The sequence below is a fragment of the Heterodontus francisci genome, chromosome 8 (genome assembly GCF_036365525.1).
Source record: "Heterodontus francisci isolate sHetFra1 chromosome 8, sHetFra1.hap1, whole genome shotgun sequence".
NCBI classification, from domain to species: domain Eukaryota; kingdom Metazoa; phylum Chordata; class Chondrichthyes; order Heterodontiformes; family Heterodontidae; genus Heterodontus; species Heterodontus francisci.
The window spans coordinates 111,368,889-111,389,887 of record NC_090378.1 but is presented as its reverse complement, the minus strand read 5'-3'; the positions used below and the strand labels follow the sequence as shown (position 1 = coordinate 111,389,887).

At 46.9% G+C, this 20,999-nt stretch overlaps 1 protein-coding gene across 2 annotated transcripts in view; it reads left to right on the top strand.

The window, feature by feature from the left end:
• LOC137372589 (pre-B-cell leukemia transcription factor 1-like) overlaps nucleotides 1-20,999 on the top strand; it is a 697,223-nt gene that overhangs the window by 613,381 nt on the left and 62,843 nt on the right. The window lies entirely within an intron of this gene.

Here is a 20,999-nt window from a genome sequence, read left to right as displayed (position 1 = left end):
TTCTTTGCCTCATCCTAAGAAAGAGAGTTCCTCGTTGCATATTTTGAGGTCCAGTGATTTAATGACAGCAAATTAACAGCCATTTTGAGCACAGCAAGACCCCACAAATATCAATGAGATGGATAACCAGTTAATTTGTTTTTGGTGCTGGTAGTAATGGGAGGAATGTTGAACTCCACATTTTCTTAAAACACGACGGGATCTTCAAGGTCCACTTGAATAGCCTCAGTTTAATATCTTATCTAAAGGATGGTTCTTCAGGCAATGTAAGTGTTCCTCAGTACTGCAGTAGAGCTCCAGCCTGGGTTACATGCTCAAATCTTGAAGTGGAGACCCAAAAGCTTCATTCATCATTACTATCTCTCCTTGGACAGCCCATGAGCATTCATCGCTCTCCTACCCAATCTGCAGTCTCAGTTGTCTGCCAGTCAGTGTTTCTCCGACAGAATTATTCCTTTGTTTATTATCTTCAGCAACCTCTGGTGCCCCTCACATGGATGTTCTTAATGTGTAGAGACATCTGCTGCTGTTGGAGCATGTCATATACGCTGGCATCCCAACTCTTGGAATGCTATCACCTAAACAAACAAGGACGACAGTGAAGAACCTCTGGTCAAACAAGTTGAGAAGTGAACATGTTAGGTACTCAAGCTACATGTCTATGTGGCCCTCTCTTTACTCACCATCAAAATAGCACATACGTGAATGATTGTGTGTGCTAAGTTCACTGATTCGAAGTTATAACTTCAAATGCTTCCTACCAAGCCACCTGAAAGACACTGCAGCAGCATGTTATAACAAAGGGCAACTTACAGGCAGGGAGTTCATCGAGTTTCTCTGTTATTTAAGAAAGAGGTGTATTTTGGGCAGATAATGCAAAGCACTGCTCTCAGCCTGGAGCCTTGCTTGTTTAGAGGCTGCACTGTTGTTGCCCTATCTCTGATCGATACTAACATCTAACAAGGCACTAAGCCTTGCAATTTCTACCCTGCTGCGTTCGATCTTTGGTTATGGTATTTCAGAGGGTGCTGTGAGCAGCAAATCTGGTCCTGAAATTGGCAGGAGGGGAGTTGATTTCCTGATGTGCACTTGCATGTCAAGGATACCCCAGTGATACTTCGTTAGGGCACCAGGCTTCTCAGTGTCACTCTGAGGACTACGTGCTGCTTCCATCTCTCCGTGACACTGTTCCAATTCCCAGGGACAGGGTCATCAACATGCTGGGGACAGGTACCCGCACTGGTAGCCTCTTCAATCAGCCCAGCAGATGTAGATGCCACTGGGCATGTCTGGCGGAATTCCCAAAGTGGCCCTGGAGCAACCCCCAGACAAGTCTGCAGACTGCTGCCAGGACGTTGAGGAAGGGCAGGCCGCTGGAGAAGGCAGAATTGGCGCAATTTGCCATGGCTCTGGTCAAGGCCCAAACCAAAATTCTGGGGCATCCCAGCAGTATCCCAACCCCTGAATTTCTGGGTGAGGGACTTTTTCTGCTCCTGGTGTTACATTTCTCCTCAGTAAACTGTTTCCATGTGAGAGTCAGAGTAAATGTGGCACCTGAAATGACCTGCTTCAGATCATTTCAGGATACTGAGCTCAGTCACGGGGTGCCAATTAGGTGGACTACTTTGTCCCAAATGATGTGGAACCTCTGGCGTGTTGTTGTGCAATACCCATTAAGAGGAGTGATGAGTACACCATTATGCTGCTGCTTTGAGCTGTGTAGAAGGTGAAGTTTTGAGTGGGTGGGGCGGGGGGGTGTCAGAAGGTAAGTCAATCATCATTAGGTACCTAGCCTCTGTCCTGCTCTGGTATGTTGATATGCTGATCCAGTTAAACTCCTGGCCCCTAAGATGTTCATGGTGGGGTCTAAGCAATGGTGGTGCTGTTGAACGTCAGGGGTAGATAGTTGGGCTATGTTGTTGTTGGAAATGATTATTATCCAGCATTTTATGGCATGAATATTACCTGCCACTTGTCTCCTGAAGTCTGGATGTTGTCCAGTTCCTGGTGTATGCTGGTACTGACTGCTTCATTATCAGAGGAATCGAGCTGAACACTGTCGAATCATCAGCAAACAGCTGGAGTGAACTCATTGCTAAAGGGGCTGAAGACGGTTGGCTGAAGGATACTGTTCCCAAGAACTCCGGCAGTGATATCTCTGCGTTCACTTTCACTCCAGGACTTGAGCCTACTCCTGCTCCGATTTCTTATGATCTGATTATCTTAATGTAGGTTAAGCATATGATACTATACTGAGGGTACCTGCCCAGTCAGATCTCATGAAGAAGCACAGGGAATTTGCCAGATGTACTAGGCAACATTTGTCCCTCAAACAACACCATGAAAAACAGAGTAACTGGTTCTCCTCTTCGTTTACTGTGTGTGAGACCCTGCTGGATGAAAATTGGTTGCTTTGTTTGCCTTCATAATAATTATTGCACTTCATGATTTGTGAAATCCCGGGATGTTGTGAGGAAATTATAAAACCCCATGGCTTGCAATTTCATTGAAGTACACAGTGATACAGCCCTGCGGGAGGCTATTCGGCCCATCCTGCCCATGCCTGCTTTTTGAAAGAGCAGTCCAATTCATAGAATGGTACAGCATAGAAGACCATTCTTCCCATTGTGTCTGTATCAGCTCTTTCAAAGAATAATCCAGTTCATCCCTCTGTCCTGCTCTTTCATCTTCAATTTTGCTCCTTCAAGTATTAATTCAATTCCTTTTTAAAGGCTACTATTGAATATGAATCCAGCACCCTACCAGGCAGTGTGCTGCAAATTCTAGATAGATTCAAGCTGTAGCATTGACTGCTACGTGCACAACCCTACAAACCAATACGAAGCCAACAGCTTTAATAGTCCTTCAGTGCATTGTCAGGAACCAGACCAACCATTTCCACTAGATCGCTAGAGATTGCACAATGTTTACCAGTAGGGAAGATGGGTGCAAACCTGCAGTTCATCTGCTGCCCTTCTCAGTCACCAGATGACCTCCAAATGGAACGCCTGTGTCTCTTCCATCGCCAAGGCTGTCTCCAGGAAGCACATTTGTCTCTTTTGTGCTCTCAATAAATCCTGAGGAAATGAATTCTACTCCCATGTCCAAGAAGGCCTTTCTCACATGTCTCTGATTCTTCTCAATGGGTTTGATACCTTCTCTCACCTACAGCCTCCAATCGCTCTCTTTGTCTGGCAGCCTTTCTTGTCCCTATTTTCTCAATGCCAACAACTTAAATTTATATAGTGCCTTTCTCATAGCTAAATGTCCCACAGTGCTTCACAGGAGCGTGATCAAACAATTTTTGACACTGAGCCACATAAGGACAGGTGGCCAAAAGCTTGGTCAAAGAATTAAGTTCTAAAGAGAGTCTTAAAGGAGGGCCCCCCAAACATGCAATCTGGAGGATGATACACTTCCTCTCACTCGGCCTACTGCCCTGCAGTGATTTGCTGGATCCCAGCTGACCCAAAGGATGAAACTTAGCTCTCAGAGTCCTGGTCCCGCCATGGGCATGGGAATTTGGATGCAGTTAGTCTCAGAATCCTGAATTCTGTGCAGTCCTTGTGAATGTGACACTTTAACAATGGGAATCCCTTTGCAGGGTACAGCACTCTCTGTTTCAGAGCTCCCAGCAAAGCAACTTAGTTCAACGCACACAAGTGATTGGTTTGGAGGGAGATATTATCCCCAGGAAGTGTTCTGGATGCCCACCTTTCAGCAGGGCATGGAGAGAAGGGGTTGGGCTTGGTCGGGGAAGGCTGGGGGCTGAGGCTCTTCCTTTCTGTCTTCAGGACCTAATCTATGACTGTCAAAGCAGCCCTAGTGTCGTAGCTGTACAGGTGTGGGGGTTGGGGGGTGGGAGAGGGAGCGGGGGTGGGGGAGAGTTTCCTGCTTTATCGTTGGCTTGTTTTCCCAGCTGAAGGTTCATTGACAACAGGGGAGAATCCAAAAGGTAACAAAAACAAAAAAGATAAAGAATGAACAAGGCACACATGAATTAGGCCCTAGCTTTACGTCCTGTGCATCCACTGGGTTTCTGGAGCTGTGCTTAAAGGCAAATTAAGAGTGAGCATGATGGTTGTTGCAATGATGGTCGAGGGGCAGGGGCCTGGCTGGTTTTCCTGCCGCCGTTCTAGGTCTTGATAGAATTTAAATGCTTCTTGTGCTCTTTGTGTGGTGTGTGTGTGTGTCTGTGTGTGTCTTTTGCTGGCTTTTAAATTGGTTCATTAATGCATGCATGTGCATGCACACATTGACATCCGTGTGTGCAGGTGTCTGGGTGCTAGCACAACTGTGCGGTTTTGGCAGCACTCCTGCCTCAATGGCCTCCTTAATGAGGTGCCATCCTGTAATGGTGAGCACCCGATGGTTGCCCCTCGGGTTTTTGTGCAGGCACCAGTGCGCCGGTGCATGTGCATATCTGTCAGGGAGGTGGCTTCGTGCGGCTGTGCCGCTCCCACTGGTTACCCTTAGCGGCCATGTTATGATGTCCAGATGTTGATCTTCCATTGATTTTTATTGTGTGTTTTATACACGTGAAACGTAAGGTTGCTCAGTAAAAACAGGTCATGGAGAAAAGATTATCAGGCCAGCTAAAGTCAGCCAGCCTCTGCAGAAGTGCCCACGGCTTTCAGGATGTCATATTCATACTGAAATCCTCCTGCCCTTCTACCCATCATGTTTCGTGGCACTATGCTCCTCAGAAGGTGCCACCACCTAGACCAACTCGGAGTCAGTGTTCTTTCCAGCGTTTGTGGGTTGTGTCTCATTGGGGCCAGTTTACCACTCCAGATATGATGTGGTATGGAGATGGGGAGAGAGCAAATGCCCACTCTATATGTGTGTGTGGCCATGTCTGTGTAAACATTTCTGTATTTATGTGTGTAGTTGTGTCTGTGGCTGGCTGTAATAGTATTGGTTTTTGCATGTATGTGGGTTTGGGTGTGTTTGTGAGTGTTAGTGTGTGAATGTGTATGTATCTGGGTGTGGGTGTGATTGTGAGTGTGAATGTGTATGTCTGTGGGTGTGAATGTGTTTGTGAGTGCGTGGATGTATATATATGGGTGAGGATGTGTTTGTGAATGTGTATGTATGTGGGTTTGGATGTGTTTGTGAGTGCGTGGATGTGTATGTGTGTGGGTGTGATTGTGTATGCATGTGGGTGTGGATGTGTTTATGACTGCGTGGATGTATATATGTGGGTGTGGGTGTGGGTGTGATTCTGATTGTGAGCATGTGGATGTGTATGTATGTGAGAGTGTGTGTGATTGTGAATGTGAGTGTGTGAAGGTGTATGTATGTGAGTGTGATTGTGAGTATGAGTGTGTGAATGCATGTTTATGTGGGTGCATGTGTGAGTGTGTCTGTGGGCTGGATTTAGTGAGACCGTTTGGAGCAGGAATGGAGCTATGAGGGGCCATGGGATGTGGACGTCACTGGCAGACTTTTTTTTAATTTCCAAAATATACTTTATTCATAAAAATCTGTAAAAATACATGACAAAACAGTTCTAAAAAGCACCAAGTCAAACAATACAATGAGTGCAAAGGAGATCAGTTTCCTTCAATACAGGAGTGAGTTGCCTCACACTCCTTCCATTTCATTTTACATGCCATGTACATTTTACAGCAAACAAATATTTCCTGGATACAGTTCGAGGGGTTTTCTATGGATCCAGCCCCTCAGTTCACCTTGATGGGCAGACCTTTTTTTTTAATTTCCAAAATATACTTTATTCATAAAAATCTGTAAAAAAATTACATTCCTAAACAGTTTAAAACAGCATCAAGTCAAAAAATACAAACAGTGCAAAGGTGATCAGTTTCCTTCTATACAATCATGAGCTGCCTCACAACCCTTCCATTTCATTGTCATGCCATATACATTTTTACATTTTACAGCGCACAAAATTTCTCCGATACAGTTCGAGGGGTTTCCCATGGATCCAGCCCCTCAGTCCAGCTTGGTGGGGGGACCCATGGTGTTTCCCCATTGAGCCTTTGCTGCGGCTGCCCCAAGCTTTAGTGCGTCCCCGATGCACGTAGTCCTGGACCTGGGAATGTGCCAGTCTGCAACACTCGGTCGTGGACAACTCTTTGCGCTGGAAGACCAGCAAGTTTCGGGCAGACCAAAGGGCGTCTTTCACCGAATGTATATTCCTCCAGCAGCAGTTGATGTTTGTCTCGGTGTGCGTCCCTGGGAACAGCCCGTAGAGCACAGACTCCTGTGTTACGGAGCTGCTTGGGATGAATCTCGACAAAATCCACTGCATCTCTTTCCACACCTGCTTTGCAAAGACACATTCCAGGAGTGAGTTCCCCACCACAGCCACCGCGGGGGCATTGCACGGAGGGGGTGAGACCTCAGGCGTGCAGGAAGGATCTGACGGGGAGGGCCCTTCTCACCACCAGCCAAGCTACATCTTGGTGCTTGTTTGAAAGTTCTGGTGATGAGGCATTCCGCCAAGTGACTTTGGCGGTCTGCTCGGAGAACCATCTGACAGGATCCCCCGTCTCCTTTTCCCGTAGGGCCTTGAGGACATTCCGTGCAGACCACTGCCTGATGGATCGGTGGTCAAAGGTGTTTTCCAGCAGAAACTGCTCCACGAAGGATTGGTGGTATGGCACAGTCCAACTGCATGGAGCGTTCCGCGGCAATGTGACCAGGCCCATCCTTCGCAACACCGGGGACAGATAGAACCTCAGCACGTAGTGACACTTGGAGTTTGCGTACTGGAGGTCTACACACAGCTTGATGCAGCCGCACACGAAGGTGGTCATCAGGATGAGGGCCACGTTGGGTACATTTTTCCCGCCCTTATCCAGAGCTTTGAACATCGTGTCCCTCCGGACCCGGTCCATTTTAGATCCCCAGATGAAGCCGAAAATGGCTCGGGTGACCGCCACAGTGCAGGAGTGGGGGATAGACCAGACCTGCGCCACGTACAGCAACAACGTGAGCGCCTCGCACCTGATGACCAGGTTCTTACCCACAATGGAGAGACATCGCTGCCCCCACATGCTCAACTTTTGTTGTATCTTGGCTACTCGCTCCTCCCAGGTTTTGGTGCACGCCCCCGCCCTTCCGAACCATATCCCCAGCACCTTCAGGTAATCTGACCTGACAGTGAAGGGAACAAAGGATCGGTCGGCCCAGTTCCCAAAGAACATGGCCTCGCTCTTGCCATGGTTAACTTTGGCTCCCGAGGCCAGTTCGAACTGGTCGCTGACGTTCATCAGTCTGCACACAGACAGCGGATCCGAACAGAAGACGGCGACGTCATCCATGTACAGGGAGGTTTTAACCTGAGTGCCTCCGCTGCCTGGGATTGTCACCCCTCTTATGCTCACATCCTTCCTAATAGACTCAGCAAAGGGTTCAATACAGCAAACAAACAAGACCGGGGAGAGAGGACAGCCCTGTCTGACTCCAGATTGGATCGGGAAACTTTCCGATTCCCACCCATTTGTAGCCCATCCCTAATTGCCCTTGAACTGAGTGTCTTGCTAGGCCATCTCAGAGGGCAGTTAAGAATCAACCACTTTACTGTAAGGGCAGCAGATTTCCTTCGCTGAAGGACATTAGCGAACCAGATATGTTTTTACAGTAATCGATGACAGTTTCATGTCAGCATTACTGAGACAAGCTTTCAATTCCAGATTTTTTAAAATGATTAATTAATTGAATTGAAATTCCACCAGCTGCCATGGTGTTATTTGAACCTCTGTCTGCAGGGCATTAGCCTGGGCCTCCGGATTACTAGTTCAGTGACGTTACCACAAGGCCACCATTTCTCCTATGTTTGCGGTAGGCCGGCCGCACACATCATGAGTGGTGGCGGATCCAGAACCTGTGACGTGTTAACTAAATTCAGCCGTGTGTGTGTATGTATGTGTGGGTATACGTTTGTGTATCTGGGTATGTGTGTGTGGATGTGTGCAGAGATCTGAATGTGTATGTGAGGGTGTGTGGGGGTGCAGGGGATGTATGTGGGTGTGTGTGTGTATGTGTGTGGGGTTGTTTGTGTGGATGTGAGTGTGAGTGTGGGTGTGAGTGTGAGTGTGCTGAGCTTGCTGCACCAATGCGGAGGTACCATCTTTAAAAGGACAATTGCTTTAAAGGTTAAAAAATGGATGGACAAGTCTTCCCATTCATTCTTCCAGCTCCCCAATGTCATATCACAACATTCCTGCCCTTCTGTCACCCTCCACCCCCCCCGCCCCACCTCCCGTGGAATGCCTATATTGAAAATTTGACCTTTCCGCTCTCCCCACCCTCCACCCCCAACCCCCACCCAAATTTCGGCACCTTTGTCCTTTACCCCTTCCCATCACCTCCCCCCTGACCAATCCAATGTGTTGTAACCCCGCTCCCCCCTCACACACAGAAAATAAAATCTCCTCCCCCTGCCCCACAGGTGTCGCGCCACATTTCCCCGAACGGGGATTTGAAGGCGCAGCATTGTCGGCTGCTATAATAAATATTGCAACATGGTGGCTGAATCGTTTCGGCCTGCATGGTAAGTAGGCATTAACATATTTTAATGTGGGTCCTGTCGCCGATTGGTGGGGTGGCCGCAATGAGGACTTGCCACCGCCAAGATCGGTACGGGGCCTGCCGCCATCGGGGTCTCCTCCCTACCGATCTTCATTGCCCCCCACCACTGTTCCCAGCAGAGCAGGGGCTTTAAAATCCAGCCTGATGTTGAAAGGCAAAAGGATATGGTAATCGGACACGTCAAGAAACAAAAGCTGAGTCTAGCTGAGTCGAAAGCTGAGTCTGAGATGTAACTGGCAACAGCAGAATCATTACCAGTACTTGCTGTCCAAACAAATGGGAGCAGAGGTTGTGATCTGAAGTTATTGAACTCGATGTTGAGTCCAGAAGGTTGTAAGGAGCCTAATCAAAAGACGCAGTGATGTTGCTCAAGCTTCCCTTGAGCTTCATTGGAACAGTGTGGGAGATGGATTGATGATGGATTGAGGAGTAGGATCTCAAAGATCGCAATCTCAGCAGTACTATCAGTGCCACATATCAGCTGCTAACTCTCCAAGATGGTCCTGGATTCTCCAGGAATCGCCTGAACTCTGCAGCAAGCAACCGGGGAGAAAAATCACATGATCATGAGAAGAAATTATCTGTGTGTTATTCTTGTACCATTTTCTTTGAACACTTCTGTTTATTAGTTAGCAGAATAATGGAGAGGGAGAAACAAGGCAGTTTGACTGATGGGCAAGGATCATTCAATGAGGTAACAAAGAGACTGTTAGCGTTCCAATTTTTGAGGGCAGGCGCGGTGCAGCAAAGATGGATGTCGATCAATGACAGGAGCAAGGGGGCGGGACATTTGGAGGTGAGAGGTCATGTGATGAAACCCCTCGGAACACGTCCAAGGAATACGTCCAACCAGAATTGGTGCCCCCAGGTGCAGGGATAACCAGACTGAGGAAGTAATATATAGCTCGAGATTTGAGGAACAGATCATGGTTTCGTTATACCAGCAGGACAGGGAAGAGCCAATTAAGGGAGGAATATAGGAAACTTGGAAGGGAAAGTAAGCTGTTGAGGGTACTATTTTCTGGGGCTCTGCTGGCAGTGGCCAGAAGGTCAGACTCGTAGCCGCAGATACTCGATTTCCCCAGCGGTGCTTTGGGTTCCAAAGTGAGTCCTCACTACCAGAGTGCGCAGACTGCAATCACATCAAAGAATTGTGGTCCTACAATGGAAATGTAATATCTCCAAATTTGCAGATGACACAAAACTGGGTGGGAGGGTGAGTTGTGAGGAGGATGCAGAGAGGCTTCAGGGTGATTTGGACAAGTTGAGTGAGTGGGCTAATGCATGGCAGATGCAGTATAATGTGGATAAATGTGAGGTTATCCATTTTGGTAGCAAAAACAGGAAGACAGATTATTATCTGAATGGCTGTAAACTGAGAGAGGGGAATATGCAGCGAGACCTGGGTGTTCTCGTACATCAGTCACTGAAGGTAAGCATGCAGGTGCAACAGGCGGTAAAAAAGGCAAATGCTATGTTGGCCTTCATAGCGAGAGGATTCAAGTACAGGAGCAGGGATGTCTTGCTGCAATTATACAGGGCCTTGGTGAGGCCACACTTGGAATATTGTGTGCCGTTTTGGTCTCCTTATCTGAGGAAGGATGTTCTTGCTATAGAGGGAGTGCAGTGAAGGTTTACCAGACTGATTCCTGGGATGGCGGGACTGACATATTAGGAGAAATTGAGTCAGTTAGGATTACATTCGCTGGAGTTCAGAAGAGTGAGGGGGGATCTCATAGAAACCTATAAAATTCTAACAGGTCTTGACAGGGTCGATGCAGGAAGGATGTTCCCGATGGTGGGGGAGTCCAGAGCCAGGGGTCGTAGTCTAAGGATATGGGGTAAAGCTTTCAGGACTGAGATGAGGAGAAATGTCTTCACCCAGAGAGTGGTGAACCTGTGGAATTCACTAGCACAGAAAGCAGTTGAGGCCAAAACGTTGGAAGTTTTCAAGAAGGAGTTAGTTTGCTCTTGGGGCAAAAGGGATCAAAGGGTATGAGGCAAAAGCCGGAACAGGCTACTGAGTTGGATGATCAGCCATGATCATAATGAATGGCGGAGCAGGCTCGAAGGGCCGAATGGCCTACTCCTGCTCCTATTTTCTATGTTCTATGTTCTAAATCCTGCTGCCAGCTGAGAGGCCACCCACAGGTCAAACTTCTCGCACATTTCAAATGCATACAGCAGGGATCCTGGGCCAAGCCTGCTCAACTCAGCCTTTTAAAGGTAGGTTACATGCGGACAAGTGCTTTTATCAGGTATGTTTTTCAGACATTTCTGCTGCACTTTGCTCTGCGACACTTGTTTTTGCCATTTTTTGAGGCAGTGTTTCTCTTCATTACTCTTGTTTGTTGCTGACAGTTTAAGTGGCATGGTACAGAGAAAGTGGTGAATATTCCTGTTGGGGTTCTGAATGTGCTGGCTACTTCAGGCAAGGATGAGGAGTTCAGAAGGGGGCCACCATAGGCAGGCACAAGCATGCCTCAGGCGTTCTGTCCACACATGTCAACTACCCAGCCAAGTGGTTGATGCTTGCTTTGACACATGTTAGAAGGCTTGGTCTGTGCCATCTCCACTTCACAGGACAACATCTGGAGCATGAACAGCTCTACCTGCTGAAACGAAAGTCACTGCAGCATGAAACCTTCTTTGTGCTGGTCACCGTAGGGATGTTCCCACCTTAGGCAGATCGGAGTTCAAAGACCTGCGGCAAGCGAGTGGCAGACGCGTTCACGCCTGTTTCCTCCTGTGAAATGGAGGCATCAGTTGGAGTGAAGACAGAACTATCCCTCAGGGGTAAGGTGTGGCAGATGCTACCTATCTGGATAATGGGTGTGTTGTCACAGCAACACTATGGTTCACATGCAAAGAATCCATTTTCCAGTGAGCTTTTACTGCTTGGACCCGGAGTCCGGTGACCAGGGATCAGTCGTCTTCTTGACAGCATTAGTTCGCAGGTTCTCAAGTTGGAAAACCTACTTTAACAGAAGGACCACGTGAAGGTTGCTGTCTCCCCCTCAATGCCCCCTAGCCAGGACATTCAGAAAACATTCACTGAAGATCTATGCTCTCAGGAAGCCTACTTCTGAAAATGGAGACTCCAACCAAATGCCGCCAAGACTGTCGTTTCAGCCTTCCACCTGAACAACTCAAAGGCTAGCGAAGAACTTCACGTCCAGTACTGTGCTCGACCACTCACCCATAACTCAATGCCAAAATATCTTGGCATCACTCTTGACCATATATTGATCAACCGGCAACAGCTCCAGAACACAGGAGCCAAGGTTAAGATGCGAGTGAATCTCATACAGGAACTGGTGAGTACCACCTGGAGCAGCAGAGCCAACACATTATGCACTGCTTCACTCACCCTGGTCTACCCAACAGCAGAGTACAGCTGCTCAACCTGGCTCAGGATCCGCCACACAAAGATAGTATATAATCCACCTCTGGGAAATCACGAGAATTATTTCTGGAACGTTGAGACAAACACAGCTCGAGTGGCTTCCTGTGCTAGCACACATTGAACCTCCTGATGTCCACAGGGAAAACATGCTGCTCAAAGAACACCATGAGCTGACAGCTGACAAAGCACTCCCACTGATACAGGGCCTCCAAAAAACCCCTCAAACTCGCCTGAAATCTCGTAGCTCCTACTGGTACGCACTGCACACCCTACAAACCAATGACAGCTTGATGACACGCCCCTGGTTGACTGCTAACATCACCAACCACAACCTCATAACTAACCAGAGCGGTGAAGTCCCAGGTTTCAACCTGCCAAGGAAAATCTGGACAACCCTCACCCATTTGAGGACAGGTCAGAAAAGATGTGGCCATGAGGACCAGTTCAGATTTTGACTATAGCCATCTAAGTCAGACTAACTCTTGCCCTGAGACATCCATTCCTGGTGGCATCACAACCATTCACACTGCATCAGCTGAGTCCTTTGACTTGATTGTTAACCTCGACATCAAACTATAACTACTTCCCAGCCATACAAATATATATGTGTGCAAAGAAATGGATTTTCTGGTGGATCTGAGCATAGAAAGTATGACTTGCATTTTTATTGTGCCTTTCACAACCTCATGAGTCCCAAACTGCTTTACAACCAATTAAGTACTTTCTTCAAGTGTAGTTACTGTTGTAATGTAGGAAAGGCAGCAGCCAACATGTGCACAGCAAGATCCCACAAACTGCGAAGTAATCAATGACCAGGTAATCTGCTTTAGTGATATTTGTTGAGGGATTAATATTGGCCAGGCCACCAGATATAACTGCCCTACTCTCCTTCAAAATATCATGGGATCTGTTACATCCACCTGAGAGGGCAGATGGGGCATTGGCTTAACAACGCGTCTGAAAGACGGCAGCTCCAGCAGTTCAGCACTCCCTCAGTACTGCACTGAAGTGTCAGGCTGGATTACATGCTCAAGTCCCGAAGTGGGACTTAAAACCCCTCCAACCTTCTGGCACTGAGGCGAGGGTGTTGCCCACGTGTCAATTCAATAAGGAGCCATGATGTTCAGAGCAACTTGAGGTGGCTGCATATTTGGAAGGAGAAGTGGGAAGTTGAAGTAATGGTTCAGAAGACACCACAGCTGTTGTCTCCACTGAGAAGCCACTAACAGGGGAAGTGACTGGCACTTTGAGCATCTGTTTGCTGTTCCACCTATTCCTGCGAGGAAAGTGTGCCAACTAGCTTTGGTCGGGTGAGTGTGTGCAAAGGGGCAACAGATAGGTCCGATACTTGAAATGGTACTGCTACAAAGCTGCAGAGTTGACAAAGAATGTGCAAAAAGTGAGCAACATGCCCAACTTTGCCTCCACCCTGAGACCTGCACACCTCTTTCTCCTTTGCAACCACTTATGCGGAAGATGCACTGGTACCATCAGTGACAACTCTGCATGAAGCTGGTAGCAGTGCTCATCAGTGCTTCCCACCCTGCTTCCATATATCCCTGGAGCCGAACCACCAACTCTTCACCAAATGGAGCAGTGTGGCCAGCATGTTTCTGCTGCACCATGGTCATCAACTTCTCTAGATTTATGCCCCCCTGCAACTTTCCCTTTAAAGGTTAGCTGCAGCCCTTTAAGAGCTAATGGCTTACTGAATTTTTAGATCCACTGCCACACATGCCACAATCCAGGCTCTTCTATGAAGCTTTTCCCTGTGCCTGTAACCGAGTCAAATCAAGGAGTGGATTTCCATTGGAAAGTTCAATCAGGATCCAGGCTCTGTGCCTCAGGGAAAGGTGAATCTGTGCTTTGTGCCAACTGAACCCAACTTTCCTCTTTATTGGAAAATCGCAGCTTTGGTGTGTTGGTTACAATGGAGAAATTGCCTGAGCAAGGGAGACCAACCTGAAATGGATGTTTATCAATGTACAGAGTGAAGGAAACAAAACTGGGGGACAGGTTCCAAGCTTAAAGCAAAATCATTATGTACTACCATCCAGGTCAGGATTGGCAATAAAATACTTGGAGTTAATACTTTCTGGGAGTATCTAGGAGAAAGAAAACAGGAGGAGTGAAGAGTAGTGTGATCAACGAGAGATAACTTTAACCCTAAGGCTTTTGGCCAGGCGGGCAAGCGATGATCGGGAGCGATTTCCTCCATCTTCTATAGCTGAAGAGGAAACTCACCCTGTAGAGTAGATGATGTGGAATGAAATGATTTAGCGCTTGGGAGAAATGTGAGTTCAGATGAGCTCGAAGGGGCAGACTTGTAGGCAGCTCATGCTTGACGACCTTTACTCAATGTTTCTGAAGAATAGGGGCGAGAAAAGATAAAAGGATGGAGTGGATGTTGCTCATGTGGATTTTCAAGAAGCACTGATAAGGTCCTATAGGAGACTTATGGCAAGGTTTATGGCACATTGAATTAAGGGCAGTGATAGATAGAGATGATCGAAGGTCAGAAAGCAAATGCTAATAGAATTTTTCACAAACAGTGGAGATGTAGTGAGCACAAAGGCCAAATTCTGCAGATGCTGGAAAACTGAAACATAAATAGAAACTGCCGGGAATACTCAGCCGGTCAGGCAGCATCTGCACAGAGAGAAACAGAATTAAGATGTGGTGCGCGTTGTTTCACAGGGAACTGGGCTGAGGTCTTATGATATAAAGATGTGATCCAGACTTGGAAATTGAGGGAATAATATCTGAACATGATGCCAAATTGGAGGCCATGTGACAAAATGTACAGCAAAACTGCAAAAAACAACAGGAAGACATAGGCTGGAATTTGACGATGAGGCGGTGGCCCCACCCACCAGCTGGAAATCCAGGGGCAAGTCTGCCTCCGACGGCCCTGAAAGCCGCGCTCCTATTTTGTGTGACTTAGGTCACTGAGCTGAAATGTTAACTCTGTTTCTCTCTCCACAGATGCTGCCAGACCTGCTGAGTATTCCCAGCACTTTCTATTTTTATTTCAGATTTCCAGCATCCGTAGTATTTTGCTTTTATATTCGACCCACTTCCCTGTTCTTTTCTCATAGCCCAGTAATTTTTTCCCCTTCAACTATTTCGCCAGTTCTCTTTTGTATAAGAGTAAGGTAGCACAGAGAAAACTGAGGACAGAGTTCTTCGAGGACGGAGTGTTATGCCGGGAATTTGGTGCAGGCGGGAATTCGGTGCAGAGGGGGAAGGAGGTGCTTTTTTTTATACCTTTTTGTTCGACCTCCAGTAGCTGGTGAGTGTTCTTTTGTTTGCAAGCTAGGGACTCTAACTTGCTCTTACTTCAGCTGACTAAATTCGTAGCTGATTGACTAATTAAATAAATAAGGTTAGACAGACATGGCAGGGATGGTGATGTGCCATGACTGCAACATGTGGGAGTTTGTGGAATGCATTGCAGTCCTGGACAACCATATCAGCAGTAAGTGTCTGCAGCTGGAGAAAAATCAGCTCAGAATTGCTGAGCTAGATTCTGAGTTCCAGACATTATGGAGCATCAGGGAGGGAGAGAGTCAATTGGACAGGAAGCACTTACAGCACTTGGGTTAAGTAGAACTTTAGAATTCATCAATGGTCAGGGACAGGAGAGTGTGACTGTGAGTCCGGCAGGTATGGGCATCCCAGATGTAGTGATGGAGGAGCCTCAGCCCCTGACTTTTGACTTTGACTAACAGGTATGAGATACTTGCTACCTGTGTGGATGAGAATAAGGACAGCAGGGTGGATGGGCAAACTGACCATAGCACCATGGTGTAGAAAGCCATTCAAGTGGGGGGAGTGAAAAGGAATGTGGTAGTGATAGGGGACGGTATAGTCGGGGATAGATACTGTCCTCTACAGCCGCGACCGGGAGCTCCAAAGTTTGTTTTGCCGCCCAGTGCCGGGGTTAAGGACATCATCTCATGGCTGGAGACGCACTTGGGGTGTGGTGGTAGGATCCAGTTGTCGTGATCCACGTAGGTACCGATGACCTAGGTAGGGTTAGGAATGATGTTCTGCTGAGAGGGTTGAGGAGTTAGGGTCCAAATTAAAACGCAGAACATAAAAGCTAATAATCTTTGGATTGTTACCTGAGCCATATGCCAATTGGCATAGAGGCAAGCAGATTATAGAATTAAATGCATAGCTCACAGATTATTGTGGGAAGAGGTGGTTTCAATTCATGGGACACTGGCACCAGTACTGGGGAAAGAGGGAGCAGTTCCATTAGGATGGGCTCCACTTAAACAAGGCTGGGACCAGTGTCCTGGTGAGTCATATAACCAGGGATGTGGATAGGGCTTTAAACTAACACAGTGGGCGGGGGTGGGGGGGGAGGATTTGGGTGAAGGGAGATTTAGAAAGCCAAAGAGTTGAGGCAATAGAACAGTTTAGCAATGTGGGTAAAGACAAATAGAGTGAGACAGGACGGAACAGAGAGTTTAACAGTAATTGTACATCAGCGAGTAAGGTCCACGCAGGGAATAGCCTTAAAAAAAAATGAAATTAAAGGTTCTTAATCTGAATGCAAGAAGCACCACAATAAGGTAGATTAACTAGTGGCATAAATATAAATAAATGGTTTAGGTCTAAACATCATTAGAGAGACATGGTTACAAGGTGACCAAAGTTGGGAAATAAATATTCCAGGTACATAATATTGTGAAAAGACAGGCAGAATGGCAAAGGAGAAGGGGTAGCACTGATAAAGGATGATTTAAGGCATTAGCGGGAAAGGGCCTTGGTTTAGAAGATCATGAAATAGAATCAGTATACATGGAGATTAGAAATAGCAAGTGTCAGAAAATGCTGTGGGAGTAGTTTATCGGCCCCCTACCAGTAGATATACTGTTGGACAGAACATTAAACAATAAATTATTGGAGCTTGTACCAAAGGCAATATAATAATTGTGGAAGACTTTAATCTTCATATAGACTGGCCAACCATGTTGGCAAGGGCAGTCTCGAAAATGAATTTGTGTAATGTTTTCATGACAGGTTCCTGGAACAATATGCACTTGAACCAACTAGGGATAAAGCTAAAATAAAAGTAAAGTACTGTGGATGCTGGAAATCTCAAATAAAAACAGAGTGCTGGAAATACTAGGTTCTGATGAAAGGTCACTGACCTGAAACATTAACTCTTTTTTTCTCTCCACAGAAGCTGCCAGACCTGCTGACTATTTCCAGCACTTTCTGTTTTTATCAGGGATAAAGCTATTTTAGATCTAGTATTGTGCAATGAGGCAGGATTGATTCATAATCTCATATAAAAGACCCACTGGCAAATAGTGATCATAACACAGTTGAATTTGATGTTAAGTTTGAAAGTGACACACACCAACCACAAACAAGAATCTTAAACTTAAACAAAGCCAATTACATAGACATGAGGAGAGAGCTGGCTGAGGTTTATTGGATATGTAGACAAAAAGTTATGGCAGTAAATAAACAGTGGGAAACAGTTAAAGAAACAATTCAAAATGTTCAACAAAAATACATTCCATTGAAAAATAAAAACTCAGCAAGAAACAGCCATCCGCGGCTTACTCTTAAAAGAAGAAGCTTATAATATTGTAAAGAATAGTAACATGTCTGAGGATTGGGAGTGTTTTAGAAACCAGCAAAGGCCACCTTTGATAAAAAGGGAAAAAAACAGAATACAAGAGTAAACTAGCTAGGAATATTAAAACAGATTGGAAGAGCTTTTACAAATATATAAAAAGGAAGAGAGTAGCTAAAGTAAACAGTCCCTTAGAAGCAGAGAGAGGAGACATTATTATGGGGAATGGGGAAATTGCAGAGACATTGAACAAATGTTTTGGGGGGAATTTTATGCACTTCCACCGGTGGCTTTGGAGACAAGGAGAGCATAAACTCGGAGGGGATTGTGGTGGGGGTTGGGGGTGCGGGGTGTTCTTGCCACCATCCCGCCTCCGACAAAATTTAGTCTGGGGTGGGAAGGCTTGTGAACAGCCGTCCCATCCTGCCACCAATTGAGGCCCTTAACTAGGCAATTAACCTCCAGTTCAAAGTCTCTTCCCACCCCAGTTTTTAAAGGGATAGGGTTCCCGCCTCCAAGAGCTGCCGGTCAATCAGAGGGCTGGCTGCTCACCAGTATCGGGAGCACCACTGGGAGTGGTGGCCACTGCCAGTACTCCAGAGGCCTCGGACCCAGGCCCAGCGCTGGAACCCTGGAATAGAGTTAGGTGAGGCTGTGTTGCTGGGGCCAGTCCGTAAGACCCTGATGAAGGGGTGGTGGGGGGGTGGTCGCTAAGTCCCCAGGGGGAGGGGGTCCCGGGGGTAAAGTTGTTCCCGGTGGGGGTCCTCCGTGGTCCATAAATTGTACATGAAGAAGGGACCGCGACCCCGCTCCCAAGCCCGCAGGGAGGGTGCCTTGCTTTACAAGGCATCTTCCCCGTGCAGCAGAGGCACACCCAGCAGCCTTCACCCCCCCCCCCCCCCCCCCCTGCTGTTGTAAGATCCCAGCAGCAGTGGGCGATTTATGGGCCTCAATTGGCGTCTGGACAGGAAGGTCATCGCCAGGAAGATCGCTGGGCGATGGGGAGGCGATGGGCCCTTTTACCCTGCAACCACCCATCATGATACTCTGTACTCCCTCGCCTCCAATTCACCTCAGGGGCCTCAAAAAATTCAGCCCAGTTTCTCCTTATTTACCCATAATTTTGAACAGCCCTATCAAACCTTGTCTTGCTCTTCTCTGCTTAGCTACAAGGAGAACAATGTCAGCTTCTCTGGTAGTAGAATGGTTCTCTTACATGACTAGTAATCCAGAGACCTGGGCTAAAAAGCCAGAGATGTCAATTCAGTGTTGAATTTTGCAATTTGTAAATTAGATTCAGTTAATTAAATAAATCTGGAATAAAAAGTCTTGGATCAGTAATGGTGATCATGAAGCTATTGGATTGTTGTAAAAAAAAACAATTGGTTCACTAATGTCTTTTAGGGATGGAAACCTGCCATCCTTGCCTGGTCTGACTCCAAGCCCACAATAATGTGGTTGTCTCTTAACTGCCCTCTCTGAAACAGCTGAGCAAGCCACCCATTTGTATCAAACCACTACAGAAAAGTCTATTAAGAATAAAACTGGATGGACCATCCAGCAGTGACCAGGCATTGGATTTGGATATGACAATGGCAAACCCAGCCCAGTTGAACATAGAACATAGAGCCTGCAAAGTTCCCCTCACTAACATCTAGGGTCTTGTGTCAAAGTTGGGTGAACAATCCCACAGACTAGTAAAGCAACAGCCTGACATAGTGATACTCATGGAAACATACCTTATAGACAATGTCCCATACACCACCATCACCATCCCTGGGTATGCCCTGTCCCGACAGCAGGACAGACCCACAGGAGGTGGTGGCACACAGTCAGGAGGGGTTGGCCCTGGGAGTCCTCAGCATTGACAGTGGACCCTATAAAGTCTCATGGCATTAGCTCAAACATGGACAAGGAAACCTCCTGATGATTATCACCTACCGTCCTCCCTCTACTGATGAATCAGTACTCCCCCATGTCCAACACTATTTGGAAGAAGCAAGGGCACTGACTTCACTGTTCATCACTCAGAGTGGCTCAGTAGCACCACTACTAACCGAGCTGGCTGAGTCCTGAAGGAAAAAATGCGATATTGGGCTTACGGCAGGTAGTGAGAGAACCAGCACAAGGGAAAAGCTTACTTGACTGCATCCTCACTAATAGATCTGTCCCAGACATATCTTTCCTTGTTGAGACGATGTCCCATCTTCATGTTGAGGACACCATATTGTATGGCACTACCATTGTGCTAAATGGAATGAAATTAGAACAGATCAAAACTGGGCATCCATGAGGCGTTGTGGGCTATCATCAGCAGCAGAATTGTATTCAATCTGTAACGTCATGACCTGGTAGATCCCTCACTCTGCCATTAACATCAAACCAGACAACTAACCCCTGATTCAATGAGGAATGAATGTCAGCACCTGTACCAGGCATACCTGAAAGTGAGATGCCAACCAGGTGAGGTTCCAACACTGCATGCATGCTAAACAGCAAAAGCAGAACCAGATGATCCCACAGCCAACAGATAAGATCAAAGCTCTGCAGTCCTGTCACATCCAGTCGTGAAAGTTGGTGGACAATTAAACAACTACCAGGAGCAGGAGGCTCCATGAGCATCTTCAATGATGGTGAAGCCAAGCACATTAAGTGCAGCAGATAAGGCTGAAGCATTCACACCCATCTTCAGCCAAAAGGATGATCTGTCTCGGCCTCCTCTTGAAGTCCTCATCATCAGTGATGCCAGTCTCTAACCTATTGGATTCACTCCATGAGATATCAAGAAATAGCTGAAGCCACTGGATACAATAAAGGCTATGGACTGTGACAACATCCTGATTGCAGTTTTGACGAATTGTGCTCTAGAACTAACGGCGCCTCCAGCCAAACATTGACAAAGTTGAATATGGTTCAGTTACGTTCTGTCCACAAAAAAAGGACAAATCTAATCCAGCCAATTGCCACCCCATTAGGTTACTCCTAATCACCAGCAAAGTGATGGAAGGTGTCGTTGACACTGCGATCAAGTAGCACTTACTCAGCAATGATCTTCTCATCAACACTCAGTTTGGGTTTCGCCACGGCCACCTGGCTCCAGACTTCATATCCATGGTTCAAACATGGACAAAAGAGCTGAATTCCAGACGTGAGGTGTGAGTAACTGCTTTTGACATGAAGGTAGCATTTCACCAAGTGTGGCATCAAGGAGCCCTAGCAAAATTGAAGTCAATGAAAACCAGAGGAAAAGTTGTCCACTGGCTGGAGTTGCACCTGCGGAAAGGAAGATGGTTGTGGTTTTTGGAGGCAAATCATATCAGTTCCAGGACATTGGTGCAGGAGTTCCTCGAGGTAGTGTCCTAGAGCCAGAAATCTTCAACTACTTCATCAATGACCTTCCCTCCACCATAAGGTTAGAATGGCAATGTTGTTCCA